Source organism: Dermacentor silvarum, chromosome 2 (assembly GCF_013339745.2).
Source record: "Dermacentor silvarum isolate Dsil-2018 chromosome 2, BIME_Dsil_1.4, whole genome shotgun sequence".
NCBI lineage: Eukaryota > Metazoa > Arthropoda > Arachnida > Ixodida > Ixodidae > Dermacentor > Dermacentor silvarum.
The window spans coordinates 214187198-214209041 of record NC_051155.1 but is presented as its reverse complement, the minus strand read 5'-3'; positions in this window follow the sequence as shown (position 1 = coordinate 214209041).

Here is a 21844-nt window from a genome sequence, read left to right as displayed (position 1 = left end):
ATCCCAAGGGTGAGCCGCTGAAGAAAGAATCTGCGCCTCTATTTTTCATCGAATCCCGTTAGCATTGCCAGTATCAAAAACTGGCGTTGTGAGTTCATCCTCGGCACTGCGTTCTTCTACACACATGGTGGGTGCTTTGTAACAAAGTCTTGCGTGGATGCCTGGTGGCAGTTGCGTTCTACTTCTACACGCACGATGGGTGCTTTGGAACAAGGTTTCGCGTGCATGCCTAGTGGCAGTTGCATTCTACTCCTACGCACATGATGGGTGCTTCACAACAAGGTTTCGCGCGCATGCCTCGTGGCAGTTGCGTTCTACTCCTACGCACACGATGGGTGCTTTGGAACAAGGTCTCGCGTGGATTCCTGGTGGCAGTTGCTTTCTACTCCTACGCACACGATGGGTGCTTTGGAACAAGGTCTCACGTGGATTCCTGGTGGCAGTTGCGTTCTTCTCCTACGCACACGATGGGTGCTTTACAACAAGCTGTCGCGCGCATGCCTGGTGGCAGTTCCGTTTTACTCCTACACGCACGATGGGTGCTTTACAACAAGGTTTCGCGCGCATGCCTGGTGGCAGTTGCGTTCTACTCCTACACGCACGATGGGTGCTTTGGAACAAGGTCTTACGTGGATGCACGATGGCAGTTGCGTTCTACTCCTACAAACAAAATGGGTGCTTTGCAAGAAGGTCTTACGTGGATGCCTGGTGGCAGTTGCGTTCTACCGTCCTACACGCACGATGGGTGCTTTACAACAAGGTCTCACGAGAATACGTGGTGGTTTTTGCGTTCTATTCATACACACCCGATGGGTGCTTTACAACATGGTCTCACGTGGATGCACGGTGGCAGCTGCGTTCTACTCCTACACACGAAATGGGTGCTTTGTAACAAAGTCTTGCGTGGATGCCTGGTGGCAGTTGCGTTCTACTCCTACGCACACGATGGGTGCTTTACAAAAAGGTTTCGCGTGCATGCCTGGTGGCAGTTGCGTTCTACTCCTACGCACACGATGGGTGCTTTACAAAAAGGTTTCGCGTGCATGCCTAGTGGCAGTTGCGTTCTACTCCTACGCACACGATGGGTGCTTCACAACAAGGTTTCGCGCGCATGCCTCGTGGCAGTTGCGTTCTACTCCTACGCACACGATGGGTGCTTTGGAACACGGTATCGCGTGGATTCCTGGTGGCAGTTACGTTCTACTCCTACGCACACGATGGGTGCTTTACAACAAGGTTTCGCGCGCATGCCTGGTGGCAGTTGCGTTCTACTCCTACACGCACGATGGGTGCTTTACGACAAGGTCACACGCGAATGCCTAGTGGTTTTTGCGTTCTATTCATACACACCCGATGGGTGCTTTACAACAAGGTCTCACGTGGATGCACGGTGGCAGTTGCGTTCTACGCCTCACACAAAATGGGTGCTTTGTAACAAGGTCTTGCGTGGATGCTTGGTGGCAGTTGCGTTCTACTCCTACGCACACCATGGGTGCTTTACAACAAGGTTTCGCGCGCATGCCTGATGGCAGTTGCGTTCTACTCCTACACGCACGATGGGTGCTTTGAAGCAAGGTCTCACGTGGATGCAGGGTGGCATTTGCGTTCTACTCCTACAAACAAAATGGATGCTTTGCAAGAAGGTCTTACGTGGATGCCTGGTGGCAGCTGCGTTCTACTCCTACAGATGGGTGCTTTGGAACAAGGTCTCGCGTGGATGCCTGGTGGCAGTTGAGTTCTATTCATACGCACCCGATGGGTGCTTTGGAACAAGATCTCACGTGGATGCCTGGTGGCAGTTGCGTTCTACTCCTACGCACACGATGAGTGCTTTGCAACTAGGTTCACGCGTATTCCTTGTGGCAGTTGCGTTCTACTCCTACACACACGATGGGTGCTTTACAACAAGGTCTCACGCGGATGCCCGGTGCCAGTTGCATTCCACTCCTACACGCACGCTGGATACTTTGCAACAAGGTCTTACGTGGACGTCTGGTGGCAGTTCCGTTCTACTCCTACACGCATGCTGGATACTTTACAACGAGGTCTCGCGTGGATGCCTGGTGGCACTTGCGTTCTATTCCTACACACACGATGGGTGCTTTGTAACAAGTTCTTGTGTGGATTCCTGGTGGCAGTTGCGTTCTACTCCTACACGCACGATGGGTGCTTTGGAACAAGGTTCACGCGTATTCCTTGTGGCACTTGCATTCTACTCCTACACACACGATGGGTGCTTTGCAACAAGGTTTTGTGTGCATGCATGGTGGCAGTTGCGTTCTACTCCTACACGCACGATGGGTGCTTTACAACAAGGTCTCACGCGAATGCCTGGTGGCAGTTGCGTTCTATTCATACACACCCGATGAGTGATTTACAACAAGGTCTCGCGTGGATGCCTGGTGGCAGTGGCGTTCTATTCCGACACACACGATGGGTGCTTTCCAACAAGGTCTCGTGTGCATGCCTGGTGGCAGTTGCGTTCTGCTCCTACACACACGATGGGTGCTCAGCAACAAGGCTTGCGTGGATTCTTTATCGCAGTTGCGTTCCACTCCTACACACGATGGGTGCTTTACAACAAGGTCTCACGTGGATGCCCGGTGGCAGTTGCATTCTACTCCTCACGATGGGTGTTTTCCAGCAAGCTCTCTCGCAAATGCCTGGTGGCAGTTGCTTTTTATTCATACACACACGATGGTGTTTTACAACAAGGTCTTACGTGGACGTCTCGTGGCAGTTCCGTTCTACTCCTACACGCACGATGGATGCTTTACAAGTTCTAGAGTGAATGCCTGGTGGCAGTGGCGTTCTACTCCTACACACACGATGGGTGCTTAGCAACAAGGTTCGCGTGGATTCATTATCGCAGTTGCGTTCCACTCCTACACACACGATGACTGCTTTACAACAAGGTCTCACGTGGATGCCCGGTGGCAGTTGCATCCTACTCCTATACACAGGATGGGTGTTTTACAACAAGCTCTCGCGCGAATGACTGGTGATAGTTCCTTTCTATTCATACACACACGATGGGTGCTTAAGAACAAGGTCTTACGTGGACGTCTGGTGGCAGTTCCGCTCTACTCCTACACGTATGATGGATGCTTTACAACAAGGTCTCGCGTGAATGCCTGGTATCAGTTGCGTTATACTCCTAAACATACGATGGGTGCTCCGCAACAAGGTTCGCGTGGATTCCTTATGGCAATTGCGTTCTACTCCTACACATACTATGGGTGCCTTACAACAAGGTCTCGCGCGAATGCCTGGTGGCAGTTGCGTTCTATTCATACACATACGATGGGTGCTTTACAACAAGGTCTCGCGTGGGTGCCCGGTGGCAGTTGCATTCTACTCCTACATTCACAATGTGTGCTTTACAACAATGTCTCGCGGGGTTGTACAGAAGGCGCGCCAAAATAACCCACGTGTATAACCATGCACTAATGGAAACAGTCAATGAAGATTCCGTTAACCATCAACAAAATTACGTTTTAGCACTGCTAAATTTACGAGGCGAGGTGCTATCAGCACAGAAATGGAATTCGGAGATAATTAATGGTTAGGGACCTATTTTCTTGCTGCGCCATATCCCTAATCTAGCTTAGGACACGTCACAGATACCCTGCAGCGTACTGTATTTCCCGTCTGATATGCATAACACTAACTTGAGAGCTATGAAGTAGGTAACACAGCGTCCGCTCGGATGTGGATTAAATTTTCGTGCACTCGACAGAAAAGTGACAATCGCCCACAATGGCAACGTTAGGCGAACCTTGCGATCTCGTCGGTGAACAACGTGGATTCATGCATGAAGCTGACAAAGTCTGCAAAAATAGTAAAGACGCCTCAGTTAAGCGCACGAAATTGAAAAAAAAAGATTAAAATCAATTAATGCGCGGTAAGATAAATGTTTAACAAACGCACTGATCTTGCTCGTTAATCTACGACCGGCTACTTCATGAATACGCAATGCAGTAAGACAACGGCTGGCGGTGAGATACTATTGATCTTTGCTAGCCCAACTTTGACAGATGCAAAGTAGGCAGCATAACCGATAGCAGCACCCGGCTCTGTCCTACGTAAAGATAGCAAAAAGCGCCAGCAGAACGTGACACGCTGTCAATATTCCGTTGCTTAATACCACAATATATATGCAGGCGGCGATCCATCATTTAAGAATATATTTGTCAGAGATTCCCTCGCTTCTGCGGCAGCGGTCGCTTGCTTTCTTTCGCACTGCGAGTCAACACCATCGGATAACTCTATAAACAAGTTAATAATAAGAACAAGCTTCGGATACTTCGTTAACTTTCTGAATTAGATTGAGCTTAGACCGTGTCCGAGCGAAGCAGCTAGAAATGACCTATCGTTTCTTACATGCAAAGTGCTTGTATATACGCAAAGCGCAGGCATGTATACTGTGACGCATTGAGTATTTTTGGTGCTGAACTCTTCGAAACAGCACGCTTCGGCACTATTTATTTGGTATGTACGCGGACTTTCCTGCACATGGTCCTTTCGGCACATCATGTCATTTTTCGGCATTAATTTAATTTCGTCAAGCGATATTATCGGGGAGGGGGCATTTCAATCCAAGGGTGAAGAATGCTGAAAAGTGTTCCAGAGGCACCAGCCGTTTATCAGATTCGCAGCGCATGATGTTATTAAAACTTATTACTATTCGTCCTTGAGAATACGCGGAAGGTGATGAGTGCAGATTATTATTTACGTCGCTGCAAAAAACAAATCAAAACTAAAAAACTTATGTATATATATATATATATATATATATATATATATATATATATATATATATATATATATATATAGGAGTAGTACAGGACTGTCCACGTCACGGCACCGAAGTCGTGTTGCAGAAAGTTGTTCGACGAGTTAAGCAGACAGGTCGGGCCTCTGGTGCTCAAAACAAATCAACACCCTTCACATTCCAGCCGTCGCTGACTTCGCCGAGCAGCCAGCTATTTTACCAGTGTCGTTTCTTGTTCACTACGCACGAATGCTCCTGGCAGAGTTCGCAGAGTGAAAGGGAGAGAGAGAAAGCAAGCACGCGTGTGCACGCATATTGTTGAGGCGCACCCCAACACCCCGCCAAGCAACACGTGAGCTGTCAACTGGTGGCGGCAACCACCCTTATCGCCTACGCGAGCGCAGTTTGTTCCGGGACCAAAGCCCAACGCAAGGTGCCTCTCTTGAAAGGAGGGCCAAGTTGAACAGTAGGAACTGCGAACAAGGCGCCGGGGTTTTGCACGACAAGCATCAGCCGACCGACGCGCAGAACTGCGTCGTGCATCTTCGCCCTCGCTTTCTCTGCCTCTCTCTCCCTCTTTCATCTGCACCCCAGCCAGCCCCAGCACACAAATGTACACTGCCGAGTTCCTGCAAACAGCGCAGGGAAAGGAGAAAGCGCTAAAGTTTAGAAAAGTAAAAATTCGAAGCAGTCACAGACATGCGTAGGCACACGTGAAGAGAACGGTGAGGACTGTGTGTGTGTGTGTGTGTGGGGGGGGGGGGGGGGGGGGATTCGAAACAAGCCACAGTGGTACGCTGCGCCGCCGCGCGCAGTGCTGATGGATAGAGCGATCTCCCGCCGTCCGTTCGGCGTCCTGAAGCCGTCCATCGTGTCCTCCCATCTCCGCTCCTCCTGCGCCGCTGCCGTCGGTGTTGCAACTTTTCTCGGCAACAGAGCATGCATGCACGCGCACACCGGGGCGGCGCCGCCACAAGGCCGGCGTGCCGCCGCCGACTCTTCCGTCGATGGCATCAGGAGGCATCCACTGCTGCCGGAGAGAGCGGCGCACACACACACACACACACACACACTCCACCCATGCTCCACACCCTCCCGCGCAAACAACGCCGCGCCGCTCTGCTGGGCGAAGGGCTCGCAAGGCCCCTCGCCTTGCACCGGGCAAAAGCAGCACTCAACTTTTGATGTCTCTCTTAGGGGCAGCCTGCTGAAGCTTAGCCGACCCCCCCCCCCCCCCCCCCCCCCCCGACCCCCCGACCCCCCTCCTCCTTCACCCGTCGTCTTCCCGCCCCTCCGGTACCCCCCATCCATCTCCCTCTCCTCAAGGTCATGCACGGGACGCCTTACCCTCCCCCTGGCTTTCTCTCTGGTTTCCTTCTACTTCGCTCCGCTCTCTTTCATTTGGGGGCAACCATCCCCTCCGGGCCTGCCCGGCTGGCTCCATCATGAGTGAGTGGTGTGCCGTGCCCTCGACGGCGCCGGACCGTGTTTTCTTGCAGTTCTTCTTGGGAAGAATCTGCATTTCTTTCTTTTCTTGGGTGTGTAACGATCTTTTGCTCCCTGATACCGACGCGATCGTCTTCGGACCGCTGTCGGGCGGAAAGTGCAACAGCCCGCGCCGAGTGAAGGTGTGGCGCCGCGCACGACTAGGGACATTAGGACCCAGCCTTTCGAAGAAGATGCGACCCGAGGATCGTCCGTCACACCCCAGCTTCGGCTCTCTCGCCTCCGCGTCGCGTATCTCGTTCAGAGAAGCGACAGCCTTTCAGCTGATATCAAGGGATGCAGAATTACTGCGTCTGCAGTAGTAACGTGTCATGTTGGCGCCTGGAAAGATGGAAAGCCAATGAAATGAGCAGTGGCACGGTGGAAACTGCGATAGACTATCGCGATCTAGAATCGTGTAGGCAGGAAGTGTGCATGTCAAATGAAATGCAGGTTTAAAAGCAGCGTACTTATTTTTTTCTTTTTTCTTTTTTTGCATGCAATCATGAACTCGCACCTGCGAGCGACGACGAACAGGCATCGAAAATTGACCGTATAAGAATTTAATTAAGCTGCGCAGAAATTATGAAATAGAGCACAAATAAAAGGAATTATTTACATGTTTTCTTAAGCGCTGTTCACCACTTAAAATGGCTCAGATATGAGAAAGGGTGGTTCTTCAATGGGTACTGGAAATGTTTGCATGGACATACGCGTAGTATGCCACTCCCGATGACAAAGGTGATGCATGAAATGACCCGGCAGACACGCATACAACATTCACAAGTAACCAGCTCAAGCACACAAGGTAACAAGCATTTTGAGCATCCTGTTCACACTAGTGTTCCAGGGAATGACTAATATCGCCTTCGTTGTGCGCAAAGCACTAGCGGCGCTGCTCCAAGCTAGGTCCTATAGAGTTCAGGTAGTGAGCCCGGCAAGGAAACGTGTTGCGAGGAAGCGTTCATAAATGTGCATCACCAGAATGAATGTGGTGGTTCGCGAGGCCCCGTCAATATGTGAGACGAAGAGCGGTTGTATTGAATTCGTACTTTGTGTCTAAGCTTCATCTTACGATTACACTTGTTACTGTAGTTCTATACAGATTCTTTTCACATCTCCCTCCCCCCACCTGAGGTGGTAAGCGCCAATGATCATTTTATTGCGATAGCAATTATATGGACACTCCAAAGCGGATTTCTGCCGTCGCCGTAAGGTTCCGTATCATGTAGCGTCACGACAGGGCCGTGAGGTTCCGTATCACGACAGGGCATGGTAGCGTTTGACCAAGCAGTCTCTCGCGACGGCCGTACCTGCTTTTTTTTTTTTTTCCTTTTGTCGCTTGTGTTGTTGAAGTAGCTTCTCATTGTCCTGCTCAAGCGCGCACGTATTTGCTCACGTGGAGCAATAACACATTTTACATTTACCGACGCGACGGCAACATGCTGATGCAACGTGCAGGCTGTTTGTAACCAAGATTTGAGAGATGCACCAGCCTTTATTCTTCAACAGCTTGGTCAGTACTTTGATTCAACTGGCGAAGGCATGTGTGATCGTCAAACGCGCCGCGGTAGGACTTTCTTCAGGATAAACTCGACCGGTCGTTCGGAGTGGCTCGACTTGAAGGAGGCTGTCAACATACGCATGCACGTACACCCGTGAGCAAAAGTATACGGACCAGGGATTGCGCGATAAAGTAGATTTTTTCAACTGCCTGCGAATGCAACTTGAAATTGAGGACTGCAGTCCAAACTTGGAATTGCGAACTTTACAGTGTACTCGTAAATTCCAGTTTAAGCATGTTAATTACGAAGAAATTCAGTTCTTTCGGCGACCCTGTGGTCCGTATACTTTTGCTCACGGGTGTACGTGCTTGCCCTCAATAGCGGGAATGCAAGGAGCTCGCTATGATGAAAAAACAACGTGCAAAACTTCTGCACACGTACTGCGAGTGTGCTGCAGTGCAAGTGTTGTTTTATCTCGAGATATGTATCGTATATGGCATGATACTGGGGACTAAGCGGACGCAACACAGTACGGGGGGCTAAGTAGAAGGTAAGTGGCCGCAACACGTTGTTTTGTCAGGCGCGTAAAGCTTCATTTGCCTGCGAAAAGTAAGACTCGCGAGTTTTGTATAATGCGGCACCGCGAGTGTGTCGCTTTGGCCTCGCACGATGCATTCTGATCGGCTGTGTGGCGAGATTCTTTTTTTCGTTTGGCCCCACGTAACCGTACAGCTATTTCCACCTGCGTGCGGTAACGCCTTCTTCAGCCAATGCTAAAATCCGTGCGGTATACATAACCGTAGATTAAAACATCGCCGTGACTTCCGAGTCGGACGTATATACGGCGAGAAGTGCAATAATCACAGCACTAGTGTCATGCTGTTACCAGAACGCAGGCTTCCCTCACTCAGCAAGAATCACGTGATAACTCACTCATAACATGGGGTATTTTTTTTTATTTGACAGTGCGCTCCACTCCCGTACAATACTTTCACCATTCCACGCCGGTTTGTGCAATCGACAGCTAGTACAGCAAGTGCCCGGCATGAGATTCGTCGCTGCGTGAACAAACGCTGCTCGAGCGTTAGTTCACGGAGTCGTTTTCATCAACAAAAGTGCTTGCAGTCTTTACCACTAACTGCTAAGTGTTTCCTTTAACCAATATCCTCGCCCAGAACACCAGAAAAATTATTGTTCAGCCCCTCAAGCTCAGAAAATTGCCGTGGATCATGCAAGGGTTCACGCACTCACTTCCCACACCCGCCCTGCGATAATGGCGGCGCGGCGTAGAATGCAGCTGGGGCGAGGGTACGCGCATGCGCATAGCTGAATTGGAAAAAGGTCCATTAAGCGTCTTTCCTCCTTTACAATCACCATATATAGAGAGCAAACGCGACATCTTCCGTCGCGCAAAAGGCCGTGGGGGGACGGGAGGGAGGGAGGGAGGGGAGGCGACGTTTAGCTGCGGCACCAAATGCGTATTTATATTAAAGCGTTGCAAGGCCAGAAGGTGGGTAAGATTTCTGACGCTGCTCGACGAGTGTCCCATTCTGATCTCGTCGAAAACCTCCGAGCCGCCCCCAGAGGCACCGGCAACAGTCACCAACGCCGCGCGCTTTCGGTGCGAACGCGGGCAAAACGCCGACGGCGTCGACAACAGTTCTGCGCGTTGCCGGTGCTGCTGCATGTCGAAGTTTATACAGCTGATAAAACTACTATCCTTACTCCGTTTAGTTCTCTGTTAATTTGCTATCGCAATTGATGCATGCTTCGCCTTTCGGGTGAAGGGTTCGGGTGAAGGTCAGAGCTGGCTAAGGCTCTCCCCTAAGTTAGTGGACGCTATTTCACCAATACTCAAGTTAGAGACGCTCCCGACAAGCATATATATATATATATATATATATATATATATATATATATATATATATATATATATGCATGCTTGTCGGAAGCGTCTCAATCCTGTACTACAGTGGCTAGAATTCTAGCCACTGTACCTGTACTTTCCCAGCTAACCATTCCGACAGCGGGGAACAATATATATACAGCAACCGTATCAGAATAGTACTTCAAGGAGCTCTTTCAGAAAACGCAGCCAATTCGTATACTGTCGTCGTCCCACCCGAAGGGCCTTTCGGTAGACTATCTTCGAAACCTTTCACAGCGGCCGCGGGCCTGCATCTTCGCCACGCTGGCAGGGCGTGTGCACTCTACACTTGCCACGTCGCGACAACAGAGATCGCAGGGAACGGCCGTGGGACGACCATATAGAACCGGAGTCGCGGCAACGACGGGCGGCCTGTTCAAAATACACCGCGCCAGCGAAAGCAGCCGACCGGACATGAATCCACAACAAAGGCTCCGCGAGCACGCTGCTGACGTACGTTTCTCGCCGGGCGCACCCGTTCGTTCTGCTGCCGTGGCAGTCCCCTTTCAGCTCCCGGTCTGGAAGGAAAGCCCAGTGGTGCGTCGAGACAAGGCGTAACACGGTGAACAAGAAAGGGAAGAGGGGGGATGGAAGCGGGACGCGAAAAAGAAACCTACGGATGCAGCGAACGACGCGGATTGCGAGACGCTGGAGCAGACGGACGTGCACCGGAAAAAGTGGGAGGCAGGAGAATGTCGGGCGGGCAGGAACAAGACCGAAGAGAGAGAGAGCTGCTCGCAGCTCTCCAACTGTGTCGTTCGAAAGGGGGGCTTCCTTCAATACCCGTCATCAAGAACAACAACAACGGCAACAGCGGGTAGCCGCCGCTGGTTCAGCTTGCTCTTCCGAACAAGCCTTGCCGTGTGTTTCGATGTGCGAACAGTGGGGCACACCGTCGAGATTTCCTTTTCTTCTCAGACCGTGGAACTAATGCGGCACTGCCGCGCTCCTTGCAGCTGAAAGATGCTGAGCCGCTCTAAGGTGGTTATCGGTGTGAGGAGGGAGGGGGGGAGAGTCTCGTGTGAGCAAGGAGATGCGAAGGTACAAAACTTTTTTTTTTTTTTTTGAAGAAGCATTTGAGGTCATTCTGAAGAAGCTAGTCGACAGTGTACGTTGGCGCGCGCGAGCGCCCCGCGGGAGAGGAACTCGAAGAAAGCGGACGACAGCGGGAGACAGGCAGGGGCAGGGCTTGGAAGTCATGCGGCTGCCGCTCCAAAAAGCGTGTAGCTTACGATGGGCAACGCCGCTTTTCGCTTTACCCAGAACACCTCGGCTTTACTCTGGAAAGAATAACGAGAGGCAACGGGGCATTCGGCGGCGTGCTATGCTTGACGATGTCTGGCGGCCGTAAAAAGAAGAGCGAAGCGCGCCGACCGTATAGATGCCAGACAAGGCAGGCTCGTGCGTGGTGTCAAAAGTCCCGAACGGTGAAAAAGGAGCGTGAACGTTCTGCAAGGCTTTGAGTTAGATGAAGTAAAAATATATATATATATATATATATATATATATATATATATATATATATATATATATATATATATGACCACGGTGGCAAGGGTACCCGTCGGCCAAGTTTTATGACCGGGGCTAGCTATACTTCAACCGCGCTGACAGAGCTATCTTTATCAGGATCTTCCGCAGCCTATGGAGGTTCCTGTCGTGGCTTCCTCGTGAATTCAGTCGGCGATGTTGCGCCCCTTCCTCTGAACACGGCTGCTATTACAACAGGCTTGGCCGAAGAAAGAGAGAGGTGCCAACGAAGTGCTATTCAGCCTAGGTCGATGGCTTCCACGAAGGTGTTCGCCGGTTACGTCGCCCCCTTGAGCTGCTGGAGCAGCTCGTACGTTCCGCTGACTGGCAGCTCTGTTAGGCTGAAAAAAGTACAGATAGCGCCAGGTCAGGCAGGTATATTACATGGCTTACATAAAGATGATGAAGAAGAAGAGTGCAAGGTCCAGTAGAGCGTGAGCCTTCCTGCCGATGGCAAAGGTTACACGTGGCGGTACTTCTTTAGTCATTGCAAACAGACCGTATGGTATATACACCTCTGCAGTGCGCGCGCGCCGTTCCCTGAGGATCTGAAAAGTGACTTATTGCACTAGCTGCTGGCTTTCGGAGACAATCCTGGTGCGCGATTAGAGCCGCATGGATACACCAGCTACAAGAACAATTTACCGCACATTCATTCGAGAGGACGAAACTTAGGCGCGAACTTTATCTATTCGCTAAATGTGTGGGAACGCGCGATTAACATTTCTGCACCAAAGATTCGCAAGAATCCACCTCTCAGCGGAACTTATACGGTGCCCAATCACGCTCTACGCTTCCCTTAACAGGCGCTGGGTATATATATATATATATATATATATATATATATATATATATATTCTATTTTTTTTCACAATTCTAAATCGACGAACTTGGCAGCACAAAGTTTGCTGTTAACGGAGGAAACCTCTAGACAAGTGGACGGGGGCTGTACTCTATACTCACCGAACATTTACTTGCGCTCGTGCCATATACAAACGTCAGCGTGGTACAACAGAGTGGAAGTGTAGAACGAAAGGCGACAGGAGACAGAGGAGAGGAAAGATAAGATTGTTACAGACAGGCCTGTAGTATAAAGTGAACTGATCGCGTCACGGTACAGGCGCGAAGCGTGTCACTTGCCTTTTGCCTCTTCTGGCTGGCATTTCTTTATGGGCGCCCGCCGAGAACTTTCCTCATGGGGCAACGAACGCTAGCTGCCTGTAACCTCGGGCAAGCGTATATACATCACACAGGGCGCGTGTGCAGCAGCGGAACACGACAGCGCCAATATTCTCGGGGCACAGGATCGATGGAAGACAGGGAACCGAAAGCTGCAGTGTAGCTCCTTGACGCCCACCTCTCGATCGACACGGGGCGGTCTTTTAATCAGAGTCCGGGCTTTGTGGCGCAGCGACCGTATGTACACAATGGGCCCATGCTCCTACATTCGCGACAAGCCTGATACCACGGCAGCGACCTCGCCGCCCGCCACTCGAAGCCTATAATATATAACTCATCTAGAGCTATACAGCTCGGGCCCCGCGGAAGCGAAGGCTGAATCACGGTGTCACCAACAACTCCGTCTATAAGGAATTACCGCGCAGCCACAGACTTACAGCAAGGAATATCTTACGCGGAAAATCTTCCTTTAGCAATTGCATGTGTTCGACCTGGCTGGCTGACTTTCCAAACTTACTTACGCATGACTCTGTGTTTATATTGATGAACCCCGAGCACCGAAGGCTTACAACGCAAGCGTTTTCATTCTTTATAACCCCCCCCCCCCCCTCCCACCTTCGCATTCATATCAGCGCGCGATATAGTTGAGGATGAGGCCCAAACTTGCAGCCTTGATAACGCCATTTTCAAAATGAGTCATATCACGCGGTTATCTTCTAACGTTTTCTTAGCGTTTCGTCTACGTAGCACTCACCATTAAATGTCTTTAGACTCACCAAAGAGATAAGGTCGTATACATTCCCTGCAATGTGGCAGCGTAATGGTTTTGTTTGTGCCCCCAGGAAGGGCTTCTCTCTCCACCGCAAGCAAACCGCAATATATATATATGCAAAGAGAGGCCACTCCCTCTCAGTGGCTGTCCGGTTCTATAACACAGCTTGTAGGCTATGAAAAACAAAAACAGAAAGCAAAAAAGAGAACGCACAGAGAACTAAATCAGATACAGCAAGATAGCATTAACGAGCTTCATTATCTCCTTTCCCTATCGCTAGGGGCGAGCACTCTTGAGTAGCCCTAGAGCGAAGAAGCTAAGTTGTAAATGTTACGAATTCAAGAGCGAAGGCCGCTCCCATGCAGTCCCGTTCTCGAGATACTTATCCTATGGCGCGTATTTGCTGCTCCCTGCTCAGGAACTCTGACTTCAGTGGCAAACGCAGTGGAAGCGATACGACTGCGAAATCAGTGCCCCCAAGCGGTACGGCACGGAACGTGACACGAATGACGCAACTGCGGGTATACCCTCAACGGACGGAAGCTTCGCTTCTCGTTAACAAGGTTTAGGATGATGCCACCGCTTTCAACGCTTCTTTTTCGAGACCCCTTCAGCATACAGTTCTAAGGCAGTGTTCGCAGAAACGTATAGTCACGTCTTATTTTCTTTTCTGTGTGTGTGTTTTTTTTTTTAACGTAGAACGCCGCCAACGACTACCAAACAGAATCTGATGAAGTCTTAAGTACGCATATTATTTGTTCTGCTGCGGTTTACTTTTCTTATAACCTGTCTTTTTTTGAACTTTCATGTACTTTTCTATTAGTTATCGAACGTTATTCTCGCAGCTGTCTGTTAGGCGATATTGGGGCATTCTCGAATTGGACATCGCCACACAGGAGCGCTTCTCCGGCGTGCTTCAATCGTATAGCAATGACATAAGAACTTATAAAGAAAGGGAGATAGAAAAAAAAGAGAGAACACGCGCATCAAATTGTATGTTTGTTGTTAGCATCAGTTTTCCGTAAACACTTAATCCGTGCGAAAATGATAGTTATATTATAACCAGCCAAGCCAAGAAGAATGTATCAGTGTAGCTTCCGTGACGTTGGCGGAAAAGGACGTTTGCTTTTTGGATGGTCCATGAGTGCAGTGCGCATGTTCGAGTGTCACATGTCTGGCAATATATATCTGACGACAGGGTTTTCAAATACACCAGTTGAAAGTATGCGCTACGTGTGTCTCGTTCTTTCTATTGTGCGCGTCTGTACACGTTCGAAGGCCCTTAAATGCTGATGCAGTGTCACGTTTTCTAATCAAATAGCTTGTAACCTATGAAAAAGACATTCTATCCTAGCGTATAAATATATAGTACTTTCTTGTTGTGTTTTCTGCTTGCTATTACTTTAGGGGTCCCAGCTGTTCCCCACTTCTCCAATATAATGTAGCAGGGTCCATACTGACGAAACTTATCTATACGAATAAAAGCGTTACCTCATTGGCCGGCGTTCGGACGCCAGCCATTCACGATGACGGTCGGCGTGATGACGACACAATCCCCACTGAGATGGCTTATCACGGAAGGCACTTACGACAACGAAGTTTCGTGAATGCGAGCGAGCCGAAATCTTTCTATTTGTTTGCCCTTGGTCATGCAGTTGCGTTCGCTGACAGCATATTGCTGGTTACAATTGATTGGCGTAGGCTCTTACAGGCACTGTTCAGGCTTTGTGGATGCGGGACGCCGCTTCTTTTTCTTATGGCGGTGTTCTCCTAGTGAGCCAACAATATAAAGAAAAGTGGAGCGACGAAAAAGGCAGCACACACATCCGCAACGCAGTTCTCCGGAACTTTTCCCACGCGGCCATGATCGAAAATCAGACAACGCACTCACTATGCATGCCCCGCAGGTTCATCTCTTTTTATGTTTTAGTTATGGCTAAGCGCTACTATTGTGAACGTGCGCACGAGACAACTATATTGCGAGCCTTAACCCATTCCTTCGATAGGCTAAATAAGAAGTTTCGAGAGCATCGTGGGACGGCCAAGCCAGTGGCGAATAAATGCCGCTGTACGTACAGTATAGATATATGCGTGCACGGAGAACGCAGACGAAAAGAAGGGCACAAAAGCAATAACCCGGTTGAATAATGCATCGAGACGCCGGCGGGGGCGACCGGCAAATACGGAGCGTATCATTTTGCCGCACGAAAATGCCTGGAATCAGACGCTTGTTCGCCGTTTCCCAGTCCATGCTTTATGCAAAACGCGCGTCATCGGAAAGAGCACGGAGACAGCTTGATCGCTCAATGCAGGGCTGCGATCGTGTCTCGGCTCAAGTGGCTCCCGATACCGATTTGTGCCTGCGGCGAGGCTGCACATACGTAGAAGATGGGGGACAATATATAAATATATAAATAAGAATGGCGCATAGCATGCAATGACGTAAGTAACCTTCGTGGTTAGGCATGCAGATTCTTGGCACGCGAGAGCGCACGTACAGCCTCTCAGAAAACTTTATGAAACACAGAAGGCATACATGCGAAGAGAATTAAAGGCATCGTACTACTATAGTTGAAGCGCCTGCGTCTTTCTCGGTTGTCCATTGATTCCGCCCCAAACACTATTATTGGATTTCCGGAGAGGTCGGAAGGTTTCCTCCTGGAGGCCCGGTAGATCTTTCTCCTGCATGTCGGTGTCCGAAACCTACGACACTCTCTGGCCAGAGATGTTGAAGCGTGCCGAAGGGATGCTGACGTTCGAGGACGGAATATTATACTGAGGTTATTCTACATTTTTACAGCCATTAAGGCCAGGAGGCGAAAAATACGAACAGAGCGGGAGTTACGGCAGCAAAAACGAGCATGAAGCTCTCGAAAAATCTCACTCTCACACCTCCGTACTGCTGCTTTCGAGCACTTTTTCCCCGCCAAAGGGGAAATGAGCTTTTCATAGTCTGCATGGTTCTCGCCGTGCACGAGACGTCAGCCCTGTTGTCATGGTGGCAATCGCTTTTCTTTGTGGCTTTTGGACGACGAACTCGCCGAGAATGACAGCGGATCGAGTGGCGTCAACGTTCGGCCCACGCGTCAAAGGGTGGAATACGCGAACTCGATAAGCCCCACGGCCGCACTTTTTATGCACACGTGCACAGATTGCTGAAGATCAATGGTGTGCAATGCGAGGTCATTGGGTCAACATTTGCTTGCACAAAAGCTTTGGAATGTGGTTGCGATTTCTTGCATGAAGCAGCGGCAAACGCTTCGCTGGCCGTATAACGTTGAGTATGTGAAGTAGTCTATTCCTATTCTTGCCTTGTCACCGCTCGGCCAGTGGTCAGAGCGGCGTTCCGCCTGTACGTTATCACCAGCTGTAATGCAGTGATTTGGGCTTGTTGGTATGAATAACTCGCGAAATTATCGAAGCAGAAGTGATTGATAGGCTCGGGGATAACTGTATTTCACAACCATCACTTGCCCTTTCCCGCAAAGAACTAGCTTATCTGCGTAATGGTATGTAAAGTATTTTTTGTAAACGGCGCATGTATGATGATGTACGCGAAACAGTTGTATATATGTGTGGGTCCTTTGCTCGAAATAAATATTGTTGCAAGTTAGCGCCTGTGTGTGTCACCTCTTCTTTCGTCCTTGTCTTTTCATGCGCTATAAGCCTCACGTTATCACCAGGATCGACTGGTCATGAACGCTCGATGATAAGAGAGGAACAAAACCGAGCGAAATTGTTGCATTACTATACCGACCCTGGTCATCCTGCAGCAGCAGATATAGATATCAAATTAAACTATGGGGCCTAGAGTCCGAAAGGAACACGCAGGCTATGAGGGACGCCATAGCGGGGAGTCCGCATCAATTTCGACCATGCAGTAATCCTACGACAAGGGCAAGCTGGTGAAACTTCATGTCAGACATCATAAAGCATCATGTCCTGTTTATAAGGACAGGTTAGGAACCACAAGAGAGAGAGAGAGAGAGAGAGAGAGAGAGAGAAGTCATAAGTAAAGGGCAGGGGTGTCGTGCGAAAGGTTATTATAGCGGGAGCATCGCTGTGCATCGTCTCGTGGTAACACCCGGTGAACGCGTAGCGCTAATTTTCTGAAAATGCACCATCCCAGGAGAAAAACACCACACATCATATCTCTAATGAAGCCAATGCCTACTTGCAAGCTTTTTTTCTTGCTTTCTTTATTTCGCTTGGTCTGACACCTGTGCGTCATACTGCTAATGGAGCCGCCATCTGACAAGCTGCCTTGCATTCTATACGTCATGATTAGTTTCATTGCGTACAACACATATTCATCTACTACCATCTGTCAACGCGTCACGATATTATTATCCAGTTTAAGGCTCCTTCAGGGCGCCGACCTCATGAAAGTGCGACAGTAAAGCACCGAAAATTAAGGGGACTACCCGGGCGGAACAAATTACCGCGAGGGAAGCTCATTTCGTAACGCAGAGTCCACGAAGCGACGGTTGATGGACGCCCTGTTTGCTTTCCACGCCGCGCGTCGCTTGCAGGGTAGTGTGTGCAGCCCCATTTGCGTGAGCGTCATCAGAGACTGCGCGCATGGGATCAGTTTGCGACGAACTTCCTACGGAACACAACAACGCTGGCAGTTCGGGCGAGTACACACGTGCGCAGGCATGCATACACTATATAGCTGCTACCGTTGGCCGCTGTACAGGCTAGGCGAGTATAGTTGCTCTACCCGACACCTTCGACAACAGCAAGAGGGCCGGGGTGAGAGAGAGAAAGAGGAAAAGACGCCGCGCCACTTCAGCGCAGCGCAATTAGTCGAAGATCAGAGCGAGCCGCCGCCTTTCTAGGGACGCCGCCGCGAGTCTCGAAGAAGCACTCGCCGCCTCGGAGGACGTGCTGCCGACAATGGGGGCTTATGGCCGCGGCACAATTAACCCAGCGCGCCACCCCCCTCCCTTTCTCTTGCATTTTCTTTGTAAACTTGGTATGTTTTCTTAGCCCCCTGCCGGGGCGAGGAGGCACGCCTGCTCGGACAGCGAGGGGCGTGAACACGCGCGCCGACGTCGCGTGCTGCTTTGACGCGAGCGGGATGGTCGCGCGCGAAAGTGTGTGCGCTGTGTTCAGAGTGCATGGTTTGGAGCTGTGCCGGCGTGGGAAGCGACGGCTTCCCGAGCGGGAGGACAGGTTTTAAGCGTGGGCGGGGTGTAGCCTTGAAGCCGTCAGCTGTGAGTGAACCTGAAGGCTTGTATCCTGGCGTTTGAGTTCACGCACGCGGAGGTTTGCAATCCCTGGTTGCTTAATTTGGACGTGCGTGGATCGACGCTGGGGAATGATTACATACGTGAATTTGTGTGTTTGCTATGAATGGGGGAGGGAGAAAGAGACATCTTCTGGGTGCGTACACCGTGTTAATCACGCGCAAGGCGGACGCCTGAACTATTCCGACCGCAGAAGAGGCATCAGGCCTGCCTCGACACCACTAGACAGGTGATCACCCTCACAAAGACTGACAGAGCCCAGTTATTAGCTCTAGTGATCTGACGAGGATCGATGCATTCAGCATGACATACATTTCGTTTTAATTGGTGGAAGCCAGTGCCCAACAAGAGACGGTGTGGTAATGGCACCCCTTCGCCAGCATGGTAGTTTGTCTTTCAATGACATGAAACGGGAATTCCTGCGCAATGTGCAGTACCATCTCTGAAACTGCCTCGAACGCTGTCGGGAATAACTGCTGTACGCACGCATCTGGAAACCTTCTTCATGTGTGTTACTTAGTGGTGCAGTTTCATCCGCATTGTAACCTGCATAGTACAAGAGCGCGAATAAATGTGACATTACAAATGGCTCGTTTCTAAATGTAAGGTGTGAGACCGGGCTAGTTGGTATTCCACATTGATACGACCAGCGCAAAAACTGACACGAAACAGAAAAAGAGCGCTTGTCCTCGTCGCCTCTTTTTGTGTTTCGTGTCTCGGTTTTGCGGTGGCCGTATCAATCTAAATGTAAAGTGGATTCCTGCTAGACTATAGTACACTGTTCCTTCCTTTCCTTTGGCTACTGTTCCTTCCTTTCCTTTGGCATACGTGGCAAAATGCTTACGCGAATGGGGGGGGGGGGGGGGGGGGTTCTTGCGCGACCATCAGATGTATGCTGAAACTGTTGGCCGGGCAAATGGATGGTGATGTCCAGGGCTCTAATTTTTTTTATTGCATGCGATTCCACAAGACGGTGCACCGAGTCTGCCATCAACACTTCTCGTGTCACTGAGCACCGCTATGCGCGAAGATTATGTTTGCGTATGGGTATATATAGATCGGATCCGTTTCTCATGCAGCGGCAATTGAAATCAAGCAGGTATATAGTGGAGAAGTTGTAGCGATCTCGGAGTATGGCTTCATTTCTGAAAATGGCCGTTTTACTGCCTTTCTCTAGTGAACAATCAGGGATTTTTCATTACCATTGCCATTACGAATTTCTTGGTGTCTTCACATGCTTCCCTTCTGGAAAAGGAAATTTAGTGGTGGTAGAGGAGAAAGGTAACAGGGCCGTTCATTCCATGAGATGACTGTCTGTGCGTCGAGGAACGCACAAGCGTCGTGAGGCAGTGCCAGCACTACGTTTTGTATGGATTCATTGTAACTTCATATAGAGCGACGGAACGCAATGTGCAGAAAAGAAAACAAACGGGCGAGCGCAACTCTACAATTGAAAATCTATTCGGAAAGCGAATAGGCCACATAGCTGCAAACAATCTAGAACCAACAGGATACGCGTTTGTTGGTGCCTTTTAGGGGCGAAGCACCTTAGGGCCGAGCCTTGTCCCTCCCTCGTCGTCGCCCGTCGTCCGTAGCTCTGGTTTGCATGAAGTTCGCTAGGGGCGCTGCGGTGCACAATGGCTACATAAGCCTTGTGTGTGTGTGTGTGAGAGAGAGAGAGAGAGAGAGTGTGTGTGTGTGTGTGTGTGTGTGTGTGTGTGTGTGTGTGTGTGTGTGTGTGCGTGCGTGCGTGCGTGCGTGCGTGCGTGTGTGTGTGTGCGTGCGTGCGTGCGTGCGTGCGTGTGTGTGTGCGTGCGTGTGTACGTGTGTACGTGCGTACGTGCGTGCGTGCGCGCGCGCGGGGGATTCACGGTCCTTTGAATGATTTCCCCGTTGATTCGCCCACTCATCATCATTCACTTCGTGGATATGTTCGCCTCCTGTTGTCTTAGAGTGCTCGATTTTTTTTTTCACTTTGTATATTAACGTGTTCTCTAACAAAAATAAAGAGTTGGTATGGGCTTCGTCTGTCTGCGTCCTTGTTCCATTATTTGGTATATATTTCTTTTGCCAGTGTAAGACCATCGCAACACAATCATGAGAGTGATGTACAATTTGCATCGAAACACGAGACGCGCTTCTGCAACCACATAATGACCATTGCTTAACGTAAGTATATATTATACCAGATCAGTCACGTCAAATTGTGACAGTACAGCGAGCGCACTCGCCTTTCAGGTGTCGGAATACTTCGTGTTGGGTTAGTTGGTGAAACATAGCGATTCGAATAAGGGCAGAAATTAAAATACATAAACAGAAAAGTATATATATCGTACATCTGTATTTATCTGTGCACGTGTGTAAATTTGCGCTCCTCTTCTAATATCAAGATCTTCTGTCGGGTTAATCAGGTCACTATATGAATCCCCTATAATGCTCCAACAAACAGTTTTTATCTCCCAGCGGGATTTGTTTCTTGGCTTATGTATACTGGCCGCGATTCTACACACCTCAAATTACTTTTATGCAAACGCTCCTAGATCCAAATTCGTGAGGTGGCTCCTGTTTGTTGCAACACCAATTCCCTTAAATATCAGTACGTTTATATTTTTTCCTAAAAATTCAAAGGCGCTATCTTACCGCATGCAGAGCTGCACATACCGATCAAGACAGTTATTGCTACTGACCCTTCCCGAAATGAAGAAGAATGTGGAATTTGAGTATTTTCTCCTATTCTTGATTGATCCTTTTCTCTTCGCCTCTCAGACTTCGTACCGATATTTTTAGCAAACATTTTAGCTGTAATTCTAGCCGTCCGTAAACAAAATACATCAACACGTTCCACAGTGGTCGTGACGGATTCTCTGTCTCTGTGCTCCTCCCTCACGGCTTCGGGTACGTGACTCCCAGGTTTTGCGGGCTTTCAAATCGTTAGTGCCTCCTCATTTAGCTTTAATTAGATTGGTTTGGGTACCAGGGCACCAGGACCTATTTCTAAACGAAATGGCAGCTTCGTTGGCGAAAGCGTCCCTGAATGGCCCGGTCATTCAAATCCAGGCATCAGCTTTCATCATATAGGGGCTAGACTTAGGAGAAAAATGACGCTGCGTGAATTTCGCGCCCCTTCTTTGCCAACCTCTTCAGATTTTCAGCACTTGTCACATTATTGGAATAGTAAACTCTGTCAAACGCGAGCACTTGAAATCGCAATCACTAGACTACGCTGCAGAATTCCATTTCTAAATTTTTACCTACACAGAGCTGGTCTGGTTCCCTCCCCGAATTGTCCCTCTTGTGGGGAACATGAAACAATATATCATTTTCTCATTGATTTTCACAGATGTTTTGATGTGCGAAAAAGAGCCTAAGAAACACCGTTCCGCCTTCTTAGATTATACTTAAATGTTCAAAATTAACTTT